The sequence below is a fragment of the Eschrichtius robustus genome, chromosome 11, assembly GCF_028021215.1.
Source record: "Eschrichtius robustus isolate mEscRob2 chromosome 11, mEscRob2.pri, whole genome shotgun sequence".
Lineage (NCBI taxonomy): Eukaryota > Metazoa > Chordata > Mammalia > Artiodactyla > Eschrichtiidae > Eschrichtius > Eschrichtius robustus.
Genome location: NC_090834.1, coordinates 31,778,301 through 31,802,482, shown reverse-complemented (window position 1 = coordinate 31,802,482; position 24,182 = coordinate 31,778,301). Strand labels below are relative to the sequence as shown.

General features: G+C 34.6%; 1 pseudogene; it reads left to right on the top strand.

Annotated features, from left to right (window-relative positions):
• The window catches only part of LOC137772167 (RNA-binding protein EWS pseudogene), an 80,823-nt pseudogene extending 58,261 nt beyond the window's left edge, over positions 1-22,562 (top strand).
• The last annotated feature ends 1,620 nt before the right edge of the window (positions 22,563-24,182 follow it).

The following is a 24,182-nucleotide window of genomic DNA, read 5'->3' as shown; positions in this document are numbered from 1 at the left end:
ACTGAAAACATAAAACTCCTGGAAAAAACATAGGGAAACATTGATCTTGGCAATGACTTTTTGGATATGACACAAAAAGCACAAGCAACAAAAGCAAAAATAGACAAGTGTGATTACATCAAACTAAAAGTTTCTTCACAGCAAGAGAAATAATCAACAAATGAAAAAATAGCCTATGAAATGGGAGAAAATATCTGCAAATCTTGTATCTTATAAGGGTTAAATATTGAAACTATATTAAAAATCTTATGCAACTCAATAGCAACAAAACAAAGTACAAGATCAAAAAATGGGAAGAGTAACTGCATAGATGTTTTTTCAAAGAAGACATGCAAGTGACCAACAGGTACATGAAAAGGTGGTCGACATTACTAATCATCAGGGCAATGCAAATCAAAACCACAGTGAGATATCACCTCACACACATTAGAGAATCTATCATCAAAAAGACAAGAAATAACAAATGCTGGCAGGCATGTGGAGAAAAAAGAACCCATGTGCACTATTGGTGGGAATGTAAATTGCTGCAGTTACTGTGGAAAATAGTATGGTGTATTCTCCAGAAATTAAAATTGAACTACCCATGTTCCAGAAGAGGCCTTGGTGGCAGTGGGGGGAGAGGGGGTGCTAAAGTCCAGGAGAGCTAACACCCATCCTTCTCAAACTCTTCCAAAAATGCAGACGAAGGAACACTCCCAAGCTCATTCTATGAGGCCACTATCACCCTGATACCAAAACCAGACAATGATATCACAAAAAAAGAAAACTACAGGCCAATATCACTGATTAACATAGACACAAAAATACTCAACAAAATACTAGCAAATGGAATCCAACAACACATTAAAAGTATCATAAACCAGGATCAAGTGGGATTTATCCCTGGGATGAAAGGATCATTCACTATATGCAACTCAATAAATGCAGTACACCATATTAACAATTAAAGAATAAAAGCCATATGATAATCTCAATAGATGCAGAAAAAGCTTTTGACAAAATTTGATACCTAATTATGATAAAAAACCTCTCCAAGAAGTTTGCAGATAGGGAACCTAACTCAGCATAATAACGGCCATATATGACAAACCCATAGCAAACTTCATTCTTAATGGTGAAAAACTGAAAGCATTTCCTCTAAGATCAGGAACAAGGCAAGGATGTCCACACTTGCCACTATTATTCAACTTAGTTTTGGAACTCCTAGCCACTGCAATCAGAGAAGAAAAAGAAATAAAAGGAATCCAAACTGGAAAAGAAGAAGTAAAATTGTCACTGTTTGAAGATGACATGATACTATACATAGAAAATGCTAAAGATGCCATCGGAAAAATACTAGAGGTAATAAATGAATTTGGTAAAGTTGCAGGATACAAAATTAATGCACAGAAATCTCTTGCATTCCTATATACTAACAACAAAAGATCAGAAAGGGAAATTTAGGAAACAATCCCATTTACCATTGCAACAAAAAGAATAGAATCCCTAGGTATAAACCTGCATAAGGAGGTAAAAGACCTATACTTAGAAAACTATGAGACACTGATGAAAGAAATCAAAGATGACCCAAACAGATGAAGAGATATACTATGTTCTTGGATTGGAAGAATAAATATTGTGAAAATGACTAGACTATCCAGAGCAATCTACAGATTCAATACAATCTCTATCAAATTAGTAATGGTGTTCTTCACAGAATTAGAACAAAAATTTTTACAATTTGGTGGAAACACAAAAGACCCTGAGTAGCCAAAGCAGTCTTGAGAAAGAAATACAGAACCAGAGGAATCATGCTCTCTGACTTCAGACAATATTACAAAGCGACAGTAATCAAGACAATATGGTACTGGCACAAAAGCAAAAATATAGATCAATAGAACAGGATCCAAAGCCCAGAGATAAACCCACAAACCTATGGTCACCTAATCTATGACAAAGGAGGCAAGAATATACAATGGAGAAGAGACAGTCTCTTTAGTAAGTGGTCATGTGAAAACTGGACAGCTACATGTAATAAAAAAATGAAATCAGAACACTCCTTAACACCATACACAAAAATAAACTCAAAATGGATTAAAGACCCAAATATAAGACCAGACACTATAAATCTCTTAGATGAAAACATAGGAAGAACACACTTTGACATAAATCTCAGCAAAATCTTTTTTGACCCACCTCCTAGAGTAATGAAAATAAAAACAAAAATAAAAAATTGGGACCTAATTAAACTTAACAGCTTTTGCACAGCAAAGAAAACCATAAACGAGACAGAAAGGCAACCCGCAGAATGGGAGAAAATATTTGCAAAGAAAGCAACTGACAAGGGATTCATCCTCAAAATATACAAACAGCTCATTTAGCTCAATATTAAAAGAAAAACAACCCAATAAAAAAAAATGGGTGGAAGTCCTAAATAGACATTTCACCAAGAAGACATACAGATGGTGTATGCACAGGAAAAGATGCTCAATATCACTAATTATTAGAGATATGCAAATCAAAAGTACAATGTGTTATCACCTCACACTCGTCAGAATGGCCATCATCAAGAAATCTACCAAAAATAAATGCTGGAGAGGGTGTGGAGAAAAGGGAACCCTATTGTACTGTTGGTGGGAATGTAAACTGATACAACCACTATGGAGAACAGTATGGAGGTTCCTTAAAAAGCTAAAAATAGAACTACCATATAACCCAGCAATCCCACTACTGAGTATATACCCTGAGAAAACCATACTTCAAAATGACACATGCACCCCAATGTTCATTGCAGCACTATTTACAATAGCTAGGACATAGAAGCAACCTAAATGTCCATTGACAGATGAATGGATAAAGAAAATGTGATACATATATACAACAGAATATTACTCAACCATTAAATGGAATGGAACTGGGTCATTTGTATAGACGTGGGTTGACCTAGAGTCTGTCATACAGAGTGAAGTAAGTCAGAAAGAGAAAAACAAATATTGTACATTAACACATATATGTGGAATGTAGAAAAATGGTACAGCTGAACCTATTTGCAGGGCAGGAATAGAGATGCAGACATAGAGAACATACAGGTTGACATGAGGGGGTGAAGGCAGATGAGATGAATTGGGAGATTGTGACTGATATATATACTCTACCATGTGTAAAACAGAGAGCTAGTGGGAACATGCAGTGTAGTGCAGGAAGCTCAGCTCAGTGTTCTGTGAGCACCTAGATGGGTGGGATAGGTGCAGGTGGGAGGGAGGTCCAAGTGGGAGGGGATATATTTATACATATAGCTGGCTCACTGCATTGTACAGCAGAAACTAACACAACATTGTAGAGCAACTATATCCCAATTTTAAAAAAATTGAACTATCATATGATCCAGTAATCCCACTTTAAAATAAATAAATAAATAAAAATATACATATATATATATCCAAAGGAAATGAAAGCAGGATCTTGAAGAGATATCTGCAATCTCATATCCGTTGCAGCATTATTCACAATAGCTATGGTATGGAAATGACCTAAATGTCTGTCAATAGATAAATGGATGACATATATGTGTACATATATATATATATACATACATGTACACATATATATACATATATATAATATACATAAATTCATATATGTAATAGAATATTATTCAGCCATGAGAAAGAGGGTAATCCTGACATTTGGCAAAACATTGATGAATCTTTTTCTTTAGTTGGGGTACAGTCTTTTTACAATGTTGTGTTAGTGTCTACTGTACAGCGAAGAGGAGTTCCCTGTGCTATACAGCAAGTTCTCATTAGTTATCTATTTTATACATATTAGTGTATATATGTCAATCTCAATTTCCCAATTCATCCCACCCGCCCCCCCCCCCCCGGTGTCCATACATTTGTTCTCTACATCTAAGTCTCTATTTCTGCCTTGCAAAATGGTTCATCTGTTCCATTTTTCTAGATTCCACATATAAGTGTTAATATACGATATTTGTTTTTCTTTCTGACTTACTTCCCTCTGTATGACAGTCTCTAAGTCCACCCATGTCTCTACAAATGACCCAGTTTCATTCCTTTTTATGGTTGAGTAATATTCCATTGTATATATGTACCATATCTTCTTTATCCATTCATCGGTTGATGGGCATTTAGGTTGCTTCCATGACCTGGCTATTGTAAATAGTGCTGCAATGAACATTGGGGTGCCTGTGTCTTTTTGAAGTATGGTTTCCTCTGGGTATATGCCCAGTAGTGGGATTGCTGGGTCATATGGTAATTCTATTTTTAGTGTTTTAAGGAGCCTCCATACTCTTCTCCATAGTGACTGATTCAATTTACATTCCCACCAACAGTATAAGAGGGTTATCTGCAATCTCATACTTGTTGCAGCATTATTCACAATAGCCATGATATGAAAACAACCTAAATGTCTGTGAATAGAGAAATGGATGACATATATGTGTATGTATGTGTGTTTATATATATATATATATATATATATATATATATATATATATATATATATACACACATACACATATACGTAATGGAATATTATTCAGCCATGAGAAAGAGGGAAATCCTGTCATTTGGGAAAATGTTGATGAATCTTGAAGGTATTATATTAAGTAAAATAAGGAAGAGAAAGACAAATATCCTATGTTATCACATACATGGAATCTAAAGAACCTAACCTCATAACAATAGAGTGTAGAATGGTGGTAGAATGGTGGTTACCAGGGGCTGAGGGGTGGGGGAAATGGGGAGATTCTGGTCAAAACCTACAAATTTCTATGCTATGATGAATAAGTTCTGGGCATCTAATGTACAGTATGGTGATTATTGTTACTAGTACTTAATGATATACTTGAAAGTTGCTGAGAGAGTAAATCCTAAATGTTCTTACCACAAAAAAGAAATGTAATTATGTGAAGTAATGGAGGTGTTAGCTAACACTATGGTGGTCATCATTTTGCAGTATGTAAGTGTGTCAAACCAACACTTTGTTTCCCTTAACCTTACACTATGTTATATGTCAATAATATCTAAATAAAGCTGAAAAAAGGTAGATCAGTTAGCAACGTATTAGAGACATCAAAGAAAAAAACATCCAGAGTCCAGCTAAAACAGCTATCACCCTTGAAAAGGGAAGGGAAAAGGTGTTTGAATACATGCCCAAGGTTAAAACTTCTGAGGAACAACATCAAAGGCTGCACACTGTGGGGTAAATACATTCCACTAAAATAGTCCAGCGAAGTAACAAGGCAAATAAACAAGAAAACAAGCTGGCTATACACCACAAAAACAACCCCTGTAGATTGGATATATAATGGTGGTGGTTGTCAATATTCAGAGTTGTTACAAAATAGTATCTAAAATATCCTACAAAATTATGACACATACAAAGAAACATAAAAGCGTGACCCATATACAACAATAAAGGCAGGCAACACACATGGCCTTTGACAGAAACCAGATATTAGATTTAGTGGGAAAAAATTCAAATCATCTATTATAAATATTATCAAATAATGAAAAGAAACTATGATTACAGATGTAAAGGAGGTATGATATCCATATCTCATTAAATTAAAAATAGTATTAAAGAAATAGAAGTTATTAAAAAATGGAAACATTGGAGTTTTAAAAGAGAGTAAAAAATATTCAGAAAGGCCCAACAGTAAATTTGTGTTGGCAGAGAGTGCATTAGCAAACTTGAAGACAAATGATTATCTGAATCTAAATCTGAAGAGCAAGGAGAGAAAAGAAAAAAGAAGAAAACTGAAAGGGCCTCAGAGAAATACGAGATATCATTAAGCAACATACCCTTAATGGAAATGCCAGAAAGAGAGGAGAAACATGAAAAAAATACTTGAAAAAATAATGGCAAAACTTCTCATATTTGATGAAAAACTATTAAACTGTACAACCAAGAAATTCAAATAACTCCAAATAGGATGAATTCAAAGTGATACACAAACAGCACATCACAGTGACAATGCTGAAAGAAAAATAAATCTTAATAGCATCAAGGTAGGGGGAAAACTCTTGTCATATACAAGAAAAGCCCAATAATAATAACAGTTAGCTTCCCATCAGAAACAGTGGAAATCATAAGGCAGTAGGATGACATATTCAAAGCAATAGAAAAAAATGATAGGCCAAATAAGGTGCATATTTTCCTGGAAAATACATAGTAAGAAATATTAAATGAAGTTCTGATTGAAATCAATTGACATCAGACAGTAGTTTAACTTCACACAAAAAATAAAGTTAATTATGTAGGGACTTATAAAAAACAGTATAATTGCATATTTCATCTCCTTTATTGTCTTTATTTAATAAGCAATTACATAAGACAACATATATTTAATTACATTAATGGTTCTGTATCACATAGGAATGTAATACATTTGACAATAACTGGATAAAGAAGGTAGGTGAGGTCAAAAATATATTGGAAGAAGGAAATAACGTCAAATAGTTTCGTGATTCCACAGGAAACAATGAAGACAACACAAATGATAAATAAAAAGGTGAATATAACAAAATCCATAAATATATACTTGTTCTCCTTTTGCATTCCAGATTTCTAAAAACTTAAAATGAACTAAAGTAATTATTACAACAATGTATTGTTGAGTTTATAATGTATGTAGATATAACAGGTATAACAACAATAGTGAATAAAAAAAAGAGGAAGAGAAAATTACATAAGGGTTGCAGTAGACAGAATAATAACCCCCAATGATGTCTAAGTCCTAATCTCCAGAACTTGCAAATATGTTATCTTAAATGGCAAACAGACTTTGCAGATGGGAGTAAATTAAAGACCTTAAGACAGAAAGATTATCCTGTATTATCTGGGTGTTCTCAATGTAATCTGAAAGGTCCTTATAAAAGGAATGCAGGAGGGTCAGAGTGAGAGAAGGTGTGTAACCACAGAAGTAAAAGTTGTAGTGATAGATTTTGAAAATAGTGGAAGGGGCCATTGGCCATGGAATTCAGGCAGCACCTAGAACCTGGAGAAAACAAGGAAACTGATTTTTCTCTAGAGGTTTCAGAAGGAACACAGTCTGTTATATCCATTTCAGACTTATGACCTCTAGAACTATAACATAAGAGGTTGAATCAGTAATCTAAATACTTCCTACAGCATAGGGAATGTGGTTAATGGCATTGTAATAACTTTGTATGGTGACAGATGGTAACTAGGCTTAGCAAGATGATCTTTTTTATTATTGAATTATAGTTGCTTTACAATGTTGTGTTAGTTTCTGCTGTACAATGAAGTGAATCAACTATGCATATACATATATCCCCTTCCTCTTGGACCTCCCTCCCACCCTGCCATCCCACCCATCTAGGTTATCACAGAACACCGAGCTGAGCTACCTGTGCTATACAGCAGGTTCCCACTAGCTATCTATTTTACACATGGTAGTATATATATGTCAATCCTAATCTCTTAATTTGCCCCACCTTCCCCTTTTAATGTGTAAAAATATCTAATCACTATTGGTACATCTGAAACTAACACAGGATTGTAAGTCAATTATACTTCAATTAAACAAACAAATAAAAACTTCCTACAAAGAAAATTCCAGGCACAGATGGCTCCACTGGTGAATTATACCAAACATTCAAGAAGAATTAATACCAATCCTTCACAAACTCTTCCAAAAATTGAGATAACACTTTCCATTCAATGAGGCTAAGAATGCACTTTTTATCAAAACCACACAAAAATATCACAACAAAACTATAGACCAATATCTTTTTTTAAAATAAAGACACAAAAATCTTAACAAAATACTAGCATTGTGTGCCCAGCAATACACACACACACACATATACATATACATATATATAATTATATAACATAAACGAGTATGATTTATCCCAGGAATGCCAGATTGTTTTAGCATATGAAATTCAATTAATGAAATCAGCATGATAATAGATTATAGTACAAAAACCACTTGATTGTGTCAGTAGATACAGAAGATGTATTTGTCACATCTAACACTCGTTTATGATAAGAACACTCAACAAGCTAGGAATAGAAGGGAACTCCTTCAATCTGATAAAGGATTTCTTTGAAAAACCACAGCTAATGTCTCACTTAATGTTGAAATACTGAATGTTTTCTCTATAAGACAAGGAAAACAATAAGGATCTTTGCTCTCTCCACTTCTATTCAACACTGTACTGAAAGTTCTAGTCAGGGCAAATAGGCAAGAAAAACAAATAAAAGTCATCCACTTTAGAAAAAGGAAGAAATTAATATTTTTTGGAAATACACATATCTTATATATTTAGAAAAACTTGAGAACTCCACCAAAAATCTATTAGAAATAACAAATGAGTTCAGCAAGATTAAAAAATTCAAGATCAATATACAAAAATTCAATTATATTTCTATACACTAACAATGACCACTTTGAAAATGAAACTAACAATTCTACTTACAATAGCATAAAAGAGAACAAAATAATTTGGTAAAAATTTAAGGAAAAATAGCACAAGACTACATATACACTGAAAACTACATAATATTATTGGAAGAAATGAAAGAATATCTAAATAAATAAAAAGACATCTAAAGATTATTGATCAGAAGATTTAATATTGTTAGATTCCCTATCAAACATACAGCTGACATTTTTTTTCAGGAATGGTCAAGGTGATCTTAACTTAATATGAAAATTTAAGGGTTCTGAAATGGTCAAAACAATCTTGATAAAGAACAAAGTTGGAGAGCACACACTTCCTGATTTTTAAACTTATTACTAGAGTAATCAATACTGGGTGGTACTGGCATAAAGATAGATATGTAGATTGATGGAATAGAATTATGAATGCAGAAGTAAACCTTTACATTTATGATCAATAATCCTCATTTCAATAAGGATCCCAGACAGTTCAATGAAGAAAAATAGTCTTTAATAAATGGTAGCAGAACAACTGGATGTCTACATGTAAAAGAAAGAGGTTGGACCTCTACCTCACACCATACCCCAAAATTAACTCACATTGAATTACAAACTTAAATGTAGGAACTGAAATTATAAAACACTTAAAGAAAAGCATAGGAGTAAATCTTTGTGAACTTGGGTTAGGCACTAATGATACTAAAAGCACAAATGATGGTAGAAAAAATAGAAAATCTGGATTACATTAAAATTAAAACTTCTGTGCTAGAAATGATACCTTCAAGAAAGTGAAAAGACAACTCAAAGAATGGGATAAAATATTAAAAAATCATATGTCTGGTAAGGGAGTTTATCTAGAATATATAAAGAACTCTTACAACTCAAAAACAAAAATATAAATGATTCAATTAAAAAGTATGCAAAAGATCTGAATAGATTTTTCTCCAAAGAAGACTTACAAATGGTCAATAAGCACATCAATAGATGCTCAACATCATTAGTCATAAGAGAAATGCAAAACAAAACCACAATGAGATAACACTTCAGGCCTGCAGGGGTAGCTATAATCTAATAGATAGTAAAAAGAATTGGTGAGAATTTGCAAATTTGAGACAATCATGTATTTCTGGTAGTAATGTAAAATGGTTCAGCCACTTTGGAAAACATGTTGCCACTTCCTCAAAAAGTTAAACATAAATATAAAGTTTCCATATGACTCAGAATTCTTTTGATAGATATATACCCAACATAAATGAAAGTGAAATGAAAATACAGCACACAAAAATTTGCACGAGAATGATTGCTGTGAGTTTGTCATATATGGACTTTATGATGTTGAGGTATATTCCCTCTATGCCCACTTTCTGGTTTTTATCATAAATGGGTGTTGAATTTTGTCAGAAACATTTTCTGCATCTATTGGGATAATCAGATGGTTTTTATTCTTCAGTTTGTTGATGTGGTGTTTCACACTGATTCATTTGTGTATATTGAAAAATGCTTGCATCCCTGGGATAAATCCCCCTTGATCGTGGTGTATGATCCTTTTAATGTGTTGTTGAATTCAGTTTCTACTATTTTGTTGATTTTTGCATCTATGTTCATGACCTGTAATTTTCTTTTTTTGTTATACCTTTGTCTGGGTTTGGTATCAGGGTGATGGTGGCCTCATAGAATGAGCTTGGAAGTGTTTCTTCCTCTGAAAATGTTTGGAAGAGTTTCAGGAGGGTAGGTGTTAACTCTTCTCTACATGTTTAATAGAATTCAACTGTAAAGCTATCTAGTCCTGGAAGAATTTTTAAAATTTTGCTATTTTTTGTATGTATGTATTTATTTGCTTATTTATTTATTTGCCACAAGGCATTTGGGATCTTAGTTCCCTGACCAGGGTTTGAACTTATGCCCCCTGCACTGGAAGAATGGCATCTTAACCACTGGACCACCAGGGAAGTCCCCCTGGAAGATTTTTCATCACAGTTTCATTTCAGTATTTGTGATTGGTCTGTTCATATTATCTATTTCTTCCTGGCTCAATCTTGGAAGGTTGTACTTTTCTAAGAATTTGTCCATTTCTTCTAAGTGTCCATTTTATTGGTGTATAATGCTTGTAGTAGTGTCTTATGATCCTTTGTATTTCTGTGGTGTCCATTGTAATTTCTCCTATTTCATGTCTAATTTTATTGATTTGAGTCATCTCCCTTTTTTTCTTGATGAGTCAGGCTAAAGGTTTATCAATTTTGTTTACCTTCTCAAAGAACCAGCTTTTAGTTTCATTGATCTTTGCTATTGTTTTCTTTGTCTCTATTTCATTTATTTCTGATCTGATCTTTATGATTTCTTTCCTTCTACTAACATTGGGTTTTGTTTGTTCTTTTTGCTCTAGCTGCTTTAGGTGTAAGGCTAGGTTGTTTGAGATTTTTCTTCTTTTTTGAGGTAAGTTTGTACTGTTATAAGCTTCCCTCTTAGTACTGCTTTTGCTGCATCCTGTATGTTTTAGATCATCGTGTTTTCATTGCCATTTGTCTCTAGGTATTTTTTGATTTCCTGTTTGATGTCTTCAGAGATCCACTGGTTATTTAGTAACATATTGCTTAGCTTCCATGTGTTTGTGTTTTTAAATGTTTTTTTTTCCCTGTAATTGATTTCTAATCTCATAGTGTTGTTGTTGGAAAAGATGCTTGATATGATTCCAACTTTCTTAAATTTACTGAGGCTTGATTTGAGACCCAAGATGTGATCTATCCCGGAGAATGTTCCATATGCACCTGAGGAGAAAGTGTATTCTGCTGCTTTTGGACTAAAAGCATTTCCTCTAAGATCAGGAACAAGACAAGGATGTCCACTCTTGCCACTATTATTCAACATAGTTTGGAAGTCCTAGTCACAGCAATCAGAGAAGAAAAAGAAATAATAGGAATCCAACTTGGATAAAAAGTAAAACTGTCACTGTTTGCAGATGACATGATACTATACATAGAAAATCCTAAAGATGTTACCAGAAAACTACTAGAGCTCATCAAAGAATTTGGTAAAGTTGCAGGATACAAAATTAATGCACAGAAATCTCTTGCATTCCTACACACTAACAATGTAATATCAGAAAGAGAAATTAAGGAAACAATCCCATTTACCATTGCAACAAAAGCAATAAAATACCTAGGAGTAAACCTACCTAAGGAGGCATAAGACCTATACTCAGTAAACTATAAGATACTAATGAAAGAAATAAAAGATTATACAAACAAATGATGAAGAGATATACCAGATTCATGGATTGGAAGAATCAATATTGTCACAATGACTGTATTACCCAAAATAATCTACAGATTCAATGCAATCCCTATCAAATTACCAATGGCATTTTTCACAGAATTAGAGAAAATTTTACAATTTGTATGGAAACACAAAAGACCCCGAATAACCAATGCAATCTTGAGAAAGTAAAATGGAGTTGGAGGAATCAGGCTCCCTGACTTCGGACTATACTACAAAGATACAGTCATCAAAATAGTATGGTACTGGCACAAAAACAGAAATATAGATCAATGGAACTTGACAGAATGTCTAGAGATAAACCCATGCACCTATGGTCACCTAATCTATGGCAAAGGAGACAAGAATATACAATGGAGAAACAACAGTCTCTTCAATAAGTGGTGCTGGGAAAACTGGACAGCTACATGTAAAAAAATGAAATTAGAATACTCCCTAACACCATTCACAAAAATAAACTCAAAATGGATTAAAGACCTAAGTATAAGGCCAGATACTATAAAACTCTTAGAGGAAAAAATAGGCAGAACACTCTTATGTCAGAGTATGCAAGATCTTTTTTGATCCACCTCCTAGGGTAATGAAAATAAAAACAAAAATAAACAAATGGGACCTAATGAAACTTAAAAGCTTTGGAACAGCAAAGAAAACCATAAACAAAACAAAAAGACAACCCTCAGAATGGGAGAAAATATTTTCAAATGAAGCAACAAAAAAGGGATTAATCTCCTAAATATACAAACAGCTCAAGTGGCTCAATATCAAAAAATCAAACAACCCAATCAAAAAATGGGCAGAAGATTTAAATAGACATTTCTCCAAAGAAGACATACAGATGGCCAAGAGGTACAGAAAAGATGCTCTACGTCACTAATTATTAGGGAAATGCAAGTCAAAACTAAATGATATATCACCTCACACCTCTCAGAATGGCCATAATCAAACAATCTACAAACAATAAATGCTAGAGAAGGTGTGGAGAAAAGGGAACCCTCTTGCACTGTTGGTGAGAATGTAAATTGGTACAGCCAGTATGGAGAACAGTATGGAGTTTCCTTAAAAACTAAAAATGGAGCTACCATAGGATCCAGCAATCCCACTCCTGGGCATATATCCGGAGAAAATCATAATTCAAAAAGATACATGCACCCTTATGCTCATTGAAGCACTATTTTCAATAGCCAGAACATGTGAGCAACCTAAATGTCCATCAACAGAAGAATGGATAAAGAAAAAGTGGTACGTATATACAACTAAATATTACTCAGCCATAAAAAAGAATGAAAGAATGCCATTTGCAGCAACATGGATGGACCTAGAGATTGTTATACTGAATGAAGTAAGTCGGACAAAGAAAGACAAATATCATACAATATGCTTATATGTGGAATCTAAAAACAAGTGTACAAATGAACTTATCTACAAAACAGAAATAGAGTAATCATAATAAATTATGGTTACCAGGGTATAAGAGGAGGAGAGGGATTAATGGGGAGATTGGGATTGACATATACACACTACAATATATAAAATAGATAACTAATAAGGACTTACTGTATAGCACAGGGAACTCTACTCAGTACTCTGTAATGGCCTATATGGGAAAATAATCTAAAAAAGAGTGGATATATGTATATATATAACTGATTCATTTTGCTGTACACTGGAAACTAACACAACATTGTAAATCAACTATACTCCACTAAAAGTTTTGGAAAAAAAATTACATAAATGTTCATAGAAGCATTCCTAGCAATGGCCAAAAAGTTGAACCAATGCATTAATTTACAGGTAATTAATTTACAGGTAAACATCATGTAGTATATACATACAAATGACTAACATTTGGCCACAAAAGAAATAAAGTAGTGATATATGCCAAAACATGGATAAACCTTTAAAACATTATACTAGGTGAAATAATCCAGTCACTAAAGACCACATATTCTATGTCACTTGTATGAAATGTCCAGAATAAGCAAATGTATAAAGAGAACATGTATTAGTAGTTGCCTGTGCCTGGAGGATTTGGGCAAGAAATGGGGAGAGAATGCTAATGGCTATTGGGTTTCTTTTTAATGTTTATTAAAATTTCCTAAAATTGGTTAGGATGCTGCTTGCAGAACTCTGAACATACTAAAAAACATCGAATTATATACTTGAAATGAGTTAATTTTATGTCATGTAAATTATATCTCAATAAAATTGTTTTTAAAAAATGACATTGGTCCAGCAGCCTCAAACAATGCCTTCTATTTTCCCAGTAAAATACACATGAAGACAGAGAAAAGTATGAAAACAATAAATGAAGGCCAAACAGTTGCCAAAAATTAAGGAGCAATATCTAGTAATTGAAATAGGAGAAGTACTATATTTAAAAAAATACACACTTGCTCAACCAAGTATAAAATAGCAGAAGTGGCTCACCATTGCCTTCCCTTCCATAAATAGGTAGACATACCCTTTATTTTTTTCAATTATTTGAACAATTGGTTGAAAATGTAATTTTGGGTCAGCTTTGAAACTGAGCAACTATCCTGCCCTATAGATACTTGTTTTCCTAATCTTTTTTAGTCTTTCATCAATATTTTTCTTTTTCTTTTCATTAGGAGACAGAGACACTGAGAAAACAAGCCAGGATGGATTTAGAGAGGAAGTTTTGGTGGAGAATTATAACTTGGGAGCTGTAAAAATCATCCTTAAGTGTAGGAGGTTAGAGTCTCATTATTTCTCATGAGTTGCATCTACTTAGGATAAAAGAAGTTCAGAAAATGAGACTAGAAAGTGTAAAATCTCAGATCTGCATAATCACATGGATTAAATTTGGCTAGGTATTAAAATTGGACTAGGAGCTTTGCAAATGAAAATGCCATCCTGCTGTGAATATGAAAAAAATAATTCAGACAGCATCCACATTGCCAAAGAATGGAGTCAAAAACTATGCTTTAGTCAAATGGACAAATTCAATTTCTTATTAACAAAGAAAACTCTAGGGTCATCTCAGTTCTCACGGTTAAAGGTTACACTCTTGTGAGATTAAAAAATAGATATAAATACTAGAACAGTTGACTATCTCAGAGAGCCTCTGTTCCGTTTAATAACATTTAAAGAAAATAATAACCAGTTTACAAGAAACAGAGGAATATGAGTTTAAACTTTGCTCCGCAGTGGTTTATCTCCTCCAATTCTCTTCTTTTTAAGTAACATTCAGCAGTACACTAATTTACAGACCACATTAGTTAATATAAGGGACAATAATGTCATATATTCTTAAATTATTGTTTTTATTCACTTTTGATTGGAAAAATCAGTAAAGTTATGTATTACTATAACTGGAAGTAATTTTAGTGTTTTTGTGATTCAAGTACCCATTGACGGAAAATTAACTGTGTAAATTATACTTAGTAATGTCAAGTATACAAAAAAGACTTGTATAAATGTCAAATAACAAAGGCTAAGAAAGAAAGATGGTTTGAATTCCAATACAGTATTTTTTCTACATCTACTCCCTCTTAAATTAAGATCGGGTAAGATTGGTACTTGGCCCATATTAGTGCTCAATAAATACATGCTGAATATTGAAAACGTTTGAAGTGTTCTAGGGGATATGGCTTATTTTAAGAATTATTTGGTAAATCTCTTTAAGTAAAACTTAGTGGTAACACTCTAATGCTTTTTCCTTATAAATTCAACAATATCATTTGAGTTTTATTTCAATGTGGTACACATTGTAGTACATATTGTTTATTCTCTAGATGTTGAGTGTAAATAGAAAACAAAACAAAACAAAACAAAATCCATATATATGCATGCTACTTCACTCATGTGTTCGAGAATCATTTACCAGAGACATGTCCTCTTTCTAACATAATTAGTTACACAGGCAGTAGTAGTACAGACAGCCATTCATTAGGACTTATGCAGTCCTATAGGGTCACTGCCTTAGCTTAGTCAGGTGCAGATTCTTCTGTTGTCATATAGAAAACTTAGCCTGATGTCTGTATGTTTCTGATCAATAAAAGTACTCATTTAAATGTGTGGCCAGTAGACAGCTCTAGAAACAGAGGAGACTAAATCCAGCTCTAGGCTCAGAGCCCATTCTGAAAGTCAGATAACCAGTGAATGTGTCCTGGCAATCCTTTCAGTAACTTTAGCTGCTCCTTCAGGATAAAGATAATATTTTTCAAACATATATTTACTGGCCTTCAAGGCCAGTTCCCTCTACATTCCAAGAAATATCATGCCTTCGCTTGAGCTAAAGAAAAGCCTATAATACTGTGGCTAAAACTTATGCAACATTTCTAATATTTTGGACATTGTTCTAAGCAATTTTTAAATATTAGCTCAGTTAATTTTCACAACAACACTGTGAGGTAGGCGCTATTATTAATGTTACTCTCATTTTAGGGATGAAAAAAAGCAGAGCATAGAGAGGCATAACTTTCTGCATTTGAATCCAGGTCTTCTGGGTTGCAGTCTCCATGTGATAAACTACCATGTTTTCCTGTCGTAGCCTTACCTGTCTATCAATCTTGCATGGAAAGTGATGGTGGAAGTGCACTGAAGTGCTGATACACGGCAAGCCAGATTGAAATTCAACAAGTATCCTTCTTCAACAGTTTGGCCTGGCATACCAAAAATAAATTGTGGGAGGATGTGCATTTTAGCCAGTTCGTTTTGACTTTTCCTAGTTGCAGAAACAAAAAACAATATTGCTTTATTTTTTCTTCTATAAGTTGAGAAAACAAGGGGAAAATCTATATCTCATATCTCATTTTGGCATGTCTTTTAATATTTTTCTACTTACTCCAAAATTAAAAGAACATAAAAATGTAGAAGTCATTTGTCAGGTGATTATAGTAATGCAGCTTTTCCTTTATTTTTATTCTTCTCTTATTTGTCTTCAAAATCTAATTTTTTTATGATGTTGACCCTCCCCAACTCTCTGTCCTTCTCCAAGGTGAAGATTTTCTAGCACTTTCAAGTGTCATTTGTATAGATATTTTAAATATTTTCAAAATAATATTTTGAATTATATGTTTTAAAAGTCTGGAACTCAATGAAAAAAATCTTTAGAGCTCACATTTGTAGTTTCTGTGTGAGAGAAATGTGTAAACATATTTAGTATACAAGTTTAATTCTGTGAATAATTCTGACCCATTATTTCGGGTGCCTGGAATAAATAATGCTGAAGTCCCAATATAAATAAGAAAACTAAAAAAATTGGGGTTAAATATGTTTAAAGCATCAGATTTATTTCCTATAACTGATATATCCTGATAATATATAACTAGAATATGTGATAAAGAAGTACGTAGTTTGAATTTAAGTTGAATATTAATTTGCTTTGTTTCTGATCTATCTTGTCGCACCAGGACATAATGGTAAAATTGATTCCAAGAAGTGGCTAAAGTATGAGAAATTTAAAAATTCATTATATTTTTTTTGGTATGCAACTGATTAACCAAATATCCTAGTAGCCACCATCAGACCAATACATAAGAAACAAATATTTTAGTTAGCGTTTAAGGAGACCCATCTCAAATAGCATTTCCAAACTCAGAATCTTAGAGTAGAGAAGCAACCCCAAAGTTCTATGAAACAATCTTCTTACCTCAAAGACTAGGCAAGGAATGTATTCTCTATAGTGTTGAAGAGTTCACCTTAAGCATACCTGATCCTGCAGAGATAATTGGAGTAATCTAGAAAACTGTTGGTAAAGGTTGAGGGAATCCCATAGCTCTACAGACTCCTTTAGCATTTCCAGGGCCTCTTTTGCTCCCATGATTTATGAGAACAATATCATTTTGAAAAGCAGAAGTCCTGGCTGTATACTCTGGAAGGCAATGTCATTTCAGTTTTCAATGCTATCGTCTGGAAAATGCATGAAAGCAACTGAAACTCTTTTCCTAAATAGTTTGGTTATATGCTGCATGTAGTTATAGATAATTATTTGCCTCTGACCAGAAAATAGTAAATAGAATCTAATACAGAAGCATGGTCAAAATTTCCAATATTATATAGAAAGGGATAAAGTTTGATATAAGTAAGATACCAGGTGATTTCCATTATATAGAAGCAAAAAGTAAAAAACAAAACTAATTTTTTTTAAGTCAAGGTGATCTTTATTAGCTATGCTACTTAACACTTCTGGTTCTTAGCCCCTTCATTTGTTAAATGGGGATAATAATGCTTATCATATGGGCTATGTGGGAACAGAAAAAAAAAATCTGTACAACATCTGTCAAATAGTATAGTCTAATAAAAATAATTTCCAATATTGTTATATCATTTGGTTATTATATTTACTGCTCTGTGAAGTTAGTACAACAGATTTTTCAAATGTAATATTTAAGCATAACATACATAATTTTCCCACACTAAACAATTTACCCAGTGCCCAGGATAAGAAACAGAACAGCTCTATCATCCTGGAAATGTCCCCCACCCATGTCCCCTTCTAATCATAAATTACATCCTCCACAAGGGTACCCCCATCATGATTTCTAATGTAGTGATGAGTTTTGCCTGTTTTTGAACTTGATAACTACTTTCTAAATCCTTAAATCTGTCAGTATGTTACATGACCAATAGGACTTTACAGATGTGGCTAAATTAAGAACTTTGAGATGGATGGAGTAAGTGACCTAGGTTATTCAGATGGACCCAATTGATCACATGGGTCTTTAAAAGCAGAGATACTTTTCTGGCTACTGTGGGTGAAGGAAAGGGAGAAGGAGAGAGAAAGAAAATCAGAGAGATAGAGAAAAGGAGAGACAGAGGCAAAGAGAGACAGTAATACAGGCAAAGAGAGAGGCAGAGAGATGACAGAAAGGCACAAAGAGAGAGAGACAGACCAAGAGAGAAAAAGAGAGAGAGAGAGACAGATAGATAATGAAGGAAGAAGGGTGAGAGAATCCAACATTCCTGGCGTTAATAATGGAGGTCTTGGCCATGACCCGAGGAATGCAGGACTCTTCTAGAAGCTGGGAATGGCTTCAGAAGGGACTCTAACCTAGAATGTGCTGAAAGGAACATAAGACACCTCTATTTTTGCCCACTGAGACCTGATGAGGTTTTTGATTTAAAGAACTGTAAGATAACAAATTTGTGTTGTTTTAAGCCACTAAGTTTAAGGTAGTTTGTTACAGCAGCAATAGGATACAATACAGGTATATTCCTAGGGCTGGAATTGCTGAGTCATACCGTAAACTTACACTTGATTGGAAACTGTCGAACAGCTTCCTAGGTGGTTTTATCAGTTTATAGTTCTACTAAGAGTACATGAAAATTCTAGTTCCTCCACATCTTCCTCAACATTTGGAATTTTCTTTTGTCATTTCCACTCTTCTAGTAAAATTATATGTACTGTGATTCTATTTTGCATTTCTCCAATAATAAATGAAGTCAAACACTTTTCATGTTTATGGGGCAAGTGGACATCCTATCTTGTGATGTGACTGGCAAATCTCTCACCTATTTTTAAATGTCTTTTCCTTACCTAATTCTGAGAGATCTTTAAAAATATTTAAGATATGAGTCATTTTTCAGACATAGTATCACCAATATCTTCACATCTTCTAGTCTGTCCATCCGTCTTCCACTGTCTTACTGGTTGATGAAGACAAAACAAAAGATTTATATGTTCTTAAACTCTTTATGTACTGTTTAAGGAAGCTTTTCCTATTCCAAGATCATAAAGATTTTCTCCTATGAGTTTTTTGTAAATCCTTTATTTTTTGCCTTTTATATTTAGATATGCAATCTGTCCTTAAGACAAAAGTTTTAAACCTCCTGTTACAAATGAGAAAAGTCAAGTGAGGTATGGAGATTTAAACATCAAATAGGAAATGAAAGAAGAGATTAAATTTTGGTTTTCTGCAGTGCTTATCTACAAACATTGCTTTATCTACTGACCTCGTGAAGTCTTTCCTGATACTCCAAAGTCAAATTGATCTTTCCCTTTCGTAGCCCCAGCATTTCTCAACGCCACTCATGAAATGCACTTTTAACAATTGTAGTTATTGTAAGTATCTATACTTGTTGCTTTCCCTCATGGATTGTTAGCCCCTGTGATCAATGGCTGCTTCATTATTCATCTTTCTGGGTCTCACAGAGTTAGTCCTGCATAAAACTGGTGGTGCTCATTACATGGTTGTTAAAAGAAAGGAAGAATAACCATTAATTTCTCTGTTTTACACCTATAGTTTGCATGGCAACAATACTTGCTATATGACTCAAAAAACTATATGACATGAAAAAACTTATTACAAATAACAGTCTTCTGGCATAAAAAAAAATGATCTGAGAAAACAAAAAAATTTTTTTTTCATGGAAAGGCATTTTATTTTAAATATAGCAGTGGGTACATGTTAGTCCCGAACTCCCAGTCTATCTCTTCTCCCCGCCCTTCCCCCTGGTAATCATAAGCTCGTTCTCTAAAACTATTGACCATAACAGAGCATGCATTTCAGAGATCCTATAAAAAAGACAAGCAAGGAAAAGGAATCCCAATAACCAATAGAGCTATTATACAGTTGGCTTCTTGAAGCTCTAAGCCAATCAGATCAAATCAGAGTGGTGCAAGTATCTAGCCCACTCTGTCTCACGTATGTAAAATTGTTCAAGATGGTATGTATCTCAGACTATCACTTGGGTCCCAGATCTTGTCATACATAACAAGACAGTATATCGATCATGAGGATAGTAACTACTTAAATGCCAAAACAATACTTTATGTACCACTAATTTTTGACTATTGAATACCTGATCAGTAATACATAATTGCATTCCAGTTAGTGGTAGCTGAGAAAGCTCGCACCCTAACTAACGTAACCAAAATTTAGAATTCACCTCATGTAAACACAGTTTTGCTCTGCTTTTTGACTTCATACTTCCAGATACTCTTCCTTCTAGCCAGTGGTCAAGCAGATCTGTGTCCTTGGAATTATGGGTAGGAACTTATGGATAATTAAAAAATTCATTCCCATTCTCTAAGAATAAAATTCTATCTCATGTTCTTCTTTAGCTGGGTCAGGAGGAATTTTTTAGTACTCAAAAAAAGTTGTGTTGGTAAGATAAAGTGTGATTGTAACACATTTGATTAGCTCAAAAGAGCATATGCACAATATCTTAGGAGAAAATAATAGAAGTGGTTGCAACCACAAAGAGCTACACTATTGTTTCTTAAATGCATGTTAGAAGACTGCATTACAATGCAAGATCAAGTTTGATTTTTACCTAATGAACCTGAGCTTTCTGCCAGTATGAGTCATTTCAGCATCACACCTGAATGAACAATGTATGACCACAACAGTTTCTGATAGATTAGTAGGCAATGGGGGTACTCAGGCTTGATTAAGCTGGGTGATTGCAAATTCATGTTCTTGATATCTTAAACTCTCTTATAGGAAAATCACTCTACTTAAGAAAAGAATGACATAGTATTTTAATTAAGTGCTCAAAACAGCTAATTTACAGCTAAAGCTTAATATATTCCATGGAGATTTTTTGTTTATATATTTACTTCTTAATAATACCCCCAAAACAATGTGTTTCAAAGTGGTTACTTAGTGCAGGTAAAGCACAGTAATTCATATCTTAACAAGTAAAAGCATAATACTGTTCAAGATCTATTTTAGCCTAAAGACATGGTGAATCTTTAGATATTTATCCTAGTCTGGACAACAATTTTGATTTTTCACTATGATTTTTGTTGAGATTTTTCAGTTGTTGTAACCACAGAACACTGATAATTCTTTGAAACCTAAATCCAGGAGAGAACCAGAGCATGAGTGGCCCTGATAACCAAGGCAGCAGAAGAGGGGGATTTGATCCTGGAGGCATGAGCACAGGTGGGTGGGGAGGACGTGGTGGAATGGGCACTGAAGAGCAAGGTGGCTTCAATAAGCCTTGTGGACCCATAGATGAAGGACCAGATCTTGATTTAGGCCCACCTGCAGATCCAGATGAAGACTCTGACAACAGTGCAATTTATGTGCAGGGATTAAATGACAGTGTGACTCTAGATGATCTGGCAGACTTCTTTAAGCAGTGTGGAGTTGTTAAGATGAACAAGAGGACTGGATAACCCATGAGGCATATATACTTTGACAAGGAAACAGGAAAGCGCAAAGGTGATGCTACAGTGTCCTTTGAAGATCCGCCAACTGCCAATACTGCTGTCAAGTGATTTGATGGGAAGGATTTTCAAGGGAGCAAACTTAAAATTTCTCTGGCTTGGAAGAAGCCTCCAATGAACAGCATGCAGGGAGGAATGTCACCCTGTGAAGGCAGAGGGATGGCGCCACTTCTCCAAGGAGGTCCAAGGGGCCCAGGAGGTCCTGGAGGACCCATGGGTTACATTGGAGGCCGAGGAGGAGACAGAGGAGGCTTCCCACCAAGAGGGCCCCGCAGTTCCCAAGGGGACCTGTCTGGAGGAGGAAAGGTCTAGCACCAAGCTGGAGACTGGCAGTGCCCCAATCAGGGGTGTGCAAAGCAGAACTTCACCTGGAGAACAGAGTGAAACCAGTGTAAGGTCCCAAAGCCTGAAGGCTTTCTCCCACCACCTTTCCCGCCCCCGGGCAGTGACCGTGGCAGAGGTGGCCCTGGTAGCATGCTGGGAGGACGAGGTGGCCTCATGGACCATAGTGGTTCTAGTGGAATGTTCAGAGGTGGCTGTGGTGGAGACAGAAGTGGCTTCTGTGGTGGCCAGGGCATGGACAAAGGGTGGCTTTGGTGGAGGAAGACAAGGTGGCCTGGGGGACCCACTGGACCTTTGATGGAACAGATGGGAGGAATAAGAGGCAGGAGTGAAGGACATGGGAAAATGGATAAAGGTGAGCACTGTCAGGAATGCAGAGACTGACCCTACTAGATGCAGAGACCCCACGGAGCTGCACTGACTACCAGATTTATTTACTTTTTATATTTTATTTATTTATTTTTTTATTGGAGTATAGTTGCTTTACAATGTTGTGTTAGTTTCTGTTGTACAACAAAGTGAATCAGCTATATATATACATATATCCCCTACCTCTTGGATGTCCCTAACGTCCCCCTATCCCATCCATCTAGGTCACCACAGAGCACCAAGATGAGCTCCCTGCACAAATGTTTAAATTTATAATTCCATATTTATAATGTTGGCCACAACATTATGATTATTCCTTGTCTGTACTTTAGTATTTTCACCATTTGTGAAGAAACAAACAAGTTAAATGGTAGTGTGCCAAGTTTTTTTTTTTCCTTCTTTGAAAGATGGTTGTTTAAGACCAAACAATGGGAACCCCTTACAAACATGCTCAGTATCATTGTAGAGAACTAAGAAGGCCTCTAACTGTAACAATGTTCCTGGTTGTGATATTTTTAATAAAATTTCAAATGTTTATAAACAAACAAAAACAAAACAAAACAAGAAATTTGTAGTTGTGCTCAATCATAGTTTCATAGAGGCCTGGAGCTCAAGCCCAGAAACTCTGATTCAATCGTGGGTAAAGCCTGGGTACCATTGTTTTTAAAAAGACACCCAGGTGATTCTAATGTGCTTTACGCTTGAAAACCATTACTGTCTAAGAGCAGTCCTTCTCAGATTGTCAAGCACATGCAAGTCATCTAGATCTCTCCTTAAAATGCAAATTTGAACTTAGGCTGTCTAGGGGAGGCCCTGACACTTTTTATTTACAAGAAAATTTCAAGTAACAATGCTGCTTAGGGTAGCCAGTCATTCTGGTTTATCTAGCACATGGGGCTTTAAATATCAAACTAAGACTATCCTGGTAAACTGGGATAGTTGGTATGCTTAGTTGTATTGGGTTGGCCAAAAAATTTCTTTTGGGTTTTTCTGTAAGATGGCTCTAGCAGCACTTAGTTGTCTTTAACTTCATTCGAAATAATTTTATTAGAATTTATGTGACAGCTGTCATATCAGCGAGCATTTAAAAAAAGGCTTATCAAGATTGGTGAATTTTTGTGTAGCCATTTTAATACTGAAGATGGAAGAAAAAGCAACATTTTTGGCATATTATGCTTTATTATTTCAAGAAAGGTAAAAACGCAACCAAAACGCAAAAATAGATTTGTGCAGTGTATGGAGAAGGTGTTGTGACACATCAAACATTTCAAAGGCAGTTTGTGAAGTTTCCTGCTGAAGATTTCTCGCTGACAATGCTCCACCATCAGATAGACCAGTTGAAGTTGATAGCGATCAAATCGAGACATTAATTGGAAACAATCAATGTTATACCATGTGGGAGATAGCACACATACTCAGAAGATCCAAATCGAGCGTTGAAAATCATTTGCTCTACCTTGGTTATGTTCCTCACTTTGATGTTTGTGTTCCACATAAGCTAAGCGAAAAAAGCCTTCTTGACCTAGTTTCCACATGCAATTCTCTATTTAAACGTAATGAAAACGTTCAATTTTTAAAACAAATTGTGACAGGTGGTAAAAAGTGGATATTGGTACAATAATGTGGGATGGAAGAGATTGTGGG